The 5,216-nt window shown below is 35.3% G+C and overlaps 1 pseudogene; it reads right to left on the reverse strand.

The window, feature by feature from the left end:
• Nucleotides 1-2,923: 2,923 nt before the first annotated feature.
• On the reverse strand, nucleotides 2,924-3,858 carry LOC141416720 (olfactory receptor 4C11-like; annotated as a pseudogene).
• Nucleotides 3,859-5,216: the final 1,358 nt, after the last annotated feature.

Below are 5,216 nucleotides of genomic sequence, written 5' to 3' on the forward strand. Positions count from 1 at the left end.
CTACCTTAATTTACACCAAAAATTAAATTTTTTCAATCAGAATTTGCATGTCAGGAAAGTAAAAAGGGATTATCTCTCCAATGAAAGTGATGTTTTCTGGCTATCTTAATGAGCATGGATAAAGGAGAATAGCTTCTGAAGAGTTAATTTCAGGGAAGGAGGCCCTCATAATCATAAAAACCCAAATACCTATTGAATCCATAGATGAACCTAAGCAGGGGGATGTCTTGTTGCCTTCTAGTTAATGCAATAAACTGGAATATATGGTCCCAATTTTAAATACATGGGACATAGATGGAAAATTGAAATTCCCTCTTTGGTCCTTCCGATCTTGTCCAGGAGAGCAGATGGGTTGGCTCAGGGTCACTGCCTACAGTGACCTGGATGTGACCTGTTCCTTCTCTTAGTCTTGACATGTCTGTGATGGGAAAGGAGTTAACCGTTAGTTGTAAGTGTAGACAGATTTAGACATAGAATGAGGCGGGAAAAATCCAAGCGGGAGGCATCACCAACCCTCACCCACATGCAATTTAGATTACTATTAATTGTAAGTTTTTAAACCCAAAACTCTGTGTGCCACTCTGGAAGCTAAGAAAACTAATAATGGAACTCAAAAAAGACTTCTCTCCATTTCCTGTGCTCTTCATCCATCCTTGCTTCTGTTGTCCTCACTTTGTCAGCCAGTCTGGGAGAGGAGACAGGAACAAACAATGGAATAGGAGAGGTAAAACAAACACCATCATGACTATGACAGTCTAGAGATAAGTTCCAAAGCTAAATGGTTTTATACTTTGTTAGATTCAACTCCTGACTCAGACTCTCCAATTTTTGTCACCAGAGGATGGGCTCCCACAGCTTCCCAGTTTCCACACAAAACCTCAGGTCTGCTTGAGATCCACAAAAATGAAAAGCATTTCAAAGTATCTCACAACAAGGAGTCTCACAAGGTGGAAGTTTCAGCAAAGGATTCATTTTAGTATAATAGGATAAAGCGTATACAAGGGGAGGGGGGGAAGGGAAAGAGAAACATTTTCTGTTCCCCATGAAGGTAATGGGGCCAAAGACTCCTCCTCATGTATTTCTTAGACAGATTGCCTACACAGTGAAACCCATTAAGTTGAAATATTTGCACAGGTTTTTAACCTCTAAAAAGTTAACTCCATGTTAATGAATTTTGAGTATGAGAAACTCAAAGGTTAAACATTAGCTCACCTTAGCATCATTACACATTTCCCCTATCTTAATGTCTATGAAACTAAGCTCTAAGAATTACCTTTATTATTTGGTTAAGTATTTAGTATGTGGATTTTATATATTGGATAGAATTATAAAAATAAAACTTATTTTCAAATCATAGCAATCATTAATAACATTGACTAAGTATATAAATATTGAATATTCTTAAAATATACCAATAATTTACACACAATATCTGTTATACAGTACACAATGTTATATGTAAGCAATATTTATTCTGTAGTTTGGTATCTTGAAGAGAAGAGATTAGGTTAAAATTGAGTTTTACATGAGGTACGTCCAATTATTTTGTGTGATATGTGTTGACACTACAACGAGGATTTTTTTTTAATTAAAAGAATCAATGTCTAAGAAATGAAATTCGGACATCTCCCAATGCAATGCTAAGGAGAGCCACAAAAAGATCTTCTTCAGGGAATTCCAACAAGGTCATTTGGAAGAGTAGAGCATCTTGAAAGAAGTCACTGATGCTCAAAAAGAATAGACATCCCTTTCTATATCAAGATAACTACAACTAGAAATGCCAAGGAGACAATCTTTAAAAGACACACAAGATAGTCCCAACAAAAGGGAAATATAAGTCAATATTTGTCAGGTCTAGAGAAAGTAGTAGCCTACTTTTTTTTCTTTTACTTATATTACTATTACATTGGGGGTCCATTGTGACATTTACAACAGTTCTTGCAATATATCATAGTTAAATTCACTACTCACCTCGTTAATATACCTAGAAAAGTGAGACTTTTCTCCCCCTTGAAAAATTCTCTGTCTCTTGTCTCCCCCACCCCTGGGCTCTCCGATTTACTTTTCTTATTACAAGCTTCCAGATTCAGCTGAAGATGTGTGTGGAGCAAATTTTGACATTAAGATTAACATCATAAATAATAAATTTTAATTTTGAACATCTCTAAAACCTAGTGGAATATGTATATGTTGTGTTATCTAGTAAGAGAAGGGAAAATTCAGGAGATTTGGAGTGTTTTCACTCAGACACTAATGTTTTACCAATATTAACTTTAAAGGAGAAACAAGAAACAAAATCAAATATCTATGTCAATTAATCGATTGCATGAGAAACAAATACACTTTAACATTATAGGATGAAATTCAAATACAAAATTGTAAGAAATAAAATAAGGAAATCTGTGAATATCCATTCTGTAGTGTGTAAGCCTATTTGCTGATTTTGAATATGGGGTTAAGAGCTTCAACAAATGTCCTTTTTACTATGTAAGCATTGACTTGCCTCCATTTCTGGACATCAGAGATATTTGGAATCTTTGGTGCAAAATTATGACATATTAACTTGATAAAAGTAGTTCATACACATACAAAGTATCTCATATTTTGTCTGTGGTCTGTGTCTTATTGGCATGTATCAAGTAAGGTAGTATTTTCTGGTACCAATGTGATTTAATCATAAACACATGATCTGAAATACAGTGACAGCTTTGAATGTGAGATTTTAAAGGGATGAACACAAAGTCTCTACATAGATGAGATTTCTTCAACAAGAAAATAGCAGAGTAAAATATTCTTAAATAGAAAAGTCCAAAGCTGAGAAATACTGCATCTGAATTTTTGAATCCTGGATATTCTCAGGAAATCTGACATCTCTAGATAATGCAATAAAGTAAAAATTCTAAAGAATTATATTTTAGAATACTCATACCGCATTTGTCAACTTAACACATATTTCTCTACACCATAATTTTATCATGGTACTTGTCACTTCTGGATTCCTCAGACTGTAGAACAGAGGGTTGAGCAAAGGTGTCCGAATAGTATAAAATATGGCCACCATCTTGTCCAGTGGAAATGTGGTTGGAGGCTGAGTGTACGTGAAGATACATGGAACAAAGAATAAAATGAAAACAATGATGTGGGTGGTGCAAGTAGAGAGGGCTTTCCTTTTTCCTTCTGCACTCTGGTTTCTCAGAGAATGTAAAATGAAAATGTAGGAGTTAAGAAGGAATATAAAACTCACCAGGCATATGGCCCCACTATTAAACACTATCAGTAGATTAATGACATAAATGTCCATGCATGCAAGTTTCAACAAAGGTTGTATATCACAAGAAAAGTGATCAATTACATTGGGGCCACAGAAAGGTAATTTCAAAGCAAGAATCACTGTGCCAAAGAATGGATAAAAGAACCTGCCCAGGCCGGATTCACCAATGCATGACACATATGTGGGCTCATGATGGTTGTGTTTCTCAGAGGCTTACAGACGGCCACATACTGATCAAATGACATGAGGTTGAACACCAATATCTCCATACACCCAAAGAAATGCCCCGCAAAGATCTGGATCATGCACTCACTGTGGGAAATGGTTTTTCTTGAGGAAATGGCAGCCACAATCAATTGTGGGGCTGTGGTTGTAGAGAAGCAAGCATCAGAAAATGACAGGTAGAACAGGAAGAAGTACATGGGACTTCCAAGTGTCTGGGTTCTTTTAACAGTCACCACAGTTAGAAAATTCAACAGAGTCATGAAGTAAAGAATCAAGAAGATTCCAAAAATTACCTTCTGCTTTCCAGTATCTTGTGCCAACACAGACAGAATGAATTCAGTCAAACTGTTGTTAGTCACCATATCTGTGTCCATAGGTAGACTGCAGTTGAAAATTAATCTGTAGACAGATAAGTAGAAATTATATGTTAAGGATATCATGGACTATCTTCTGGATTCCTAGGTTGTGTTCCCTGATATGCTAAATGTGTTTTGGGGATGAATTCCAATCACCTATGACCCTTTGTAAATCTCAAAATGCCAGGACCATGCATGTTTCATCTGTTGACTCAGGAACACACTGAACTGGCAAAAACTTTTGCATTTGAGGAAAAAAAATGTCCTTCAACATTTTTATTACTACCTAGACTGAGAACCTAAGAACTTGTTCTTTCTTTTGTACAAGTATCTTACCTGTTCTGAAATTTAGTCTTCTTATATAAAAAATGAGGTTCACAATATTTGCCCTACTTTATTGGGAGTTTTCATAAAAAATTTAAAATTTTTCTACACATATAAGCACATAAATTTTTATGGAAAACATTTTATCCCTTTTCTGATTTCTGAAAAATCCTATTCCAATATACCTGGCCATTAAATATGTTTGTGAATTCTTCATGGTAACAGTTGAGCACACTTATTTTTGTGACCATTGTCTTTAACATGTTTACTCTCTTTGATAAAATGTGAGTTACAAAGAATCTCTTCTGGAGTAACCTGTGTCACATTCTTTTGGGTATATCCCCAGGAGTGGTATTGCTGGATCATATGGCAGAAATTTGAAAGTGACAGAGGCCAATAGGAGAAAGGGACCAGGAACTAGAGAAAAGGTTAGTGTGAGAAGAGTCAATTTAGAATGTAACACATATGTACAGGAAAACAATGCGAGGAGTCTCCTTGTATAGCTATCCTTATCTCAACTAGCAAAAACCCTTTGTCCTTCTTATTAATGTTTATACTCTGTCTTCAAAAAAGTTAGAGATAAGGGCAAAACAGTTTCTGCTTGGAAATGAGGGGGCAAGGGGGTAGAAGGAGAGGGTGGAGGGTAAGGGGGGAAAAGACCCAAACATTATATGCTCATATGAATAAAAAAAATAAAAAATACATGGTATTAAAAAAAAAGAATCTCTTCTGAGAACCATTTAATCACTCTCCTTGTGTTTAAGGCATCCATTTAGTGATGGCCATGATATAACAAGAGTTGATAATACTTGAAAGTTGGCATAATTGAAGGAAACTATGCTTTATTCTACTTAGGTTTAAGTCTACATTTAGACTTATTCCATTACCTTATAAAGCTTCCATGCCTGTGATTTACACATGGTATTAAATCTCTAAGTTGCTTATAATAGTGTTTGTTTTATTGCATATGTCTGTCTTAACACATATGTCTTGAGTTACCTAGAACATTTTTTCTAAAAACAATATTTGTATCTGAAAAA

The sequence above is a fragment of the Castor canadensis genome, chromosome 1 (genome assembly GCF_047511655.1).
Source record: "Castor canadensis chromosome 1, mCasCan1.hap1v2, whole genome shotgun sequence".
NCBI lineage: Eukaryota > Metazoa > Chordata > Mammalia > Rodentia > Castoridae > Castor > Castor canadensis.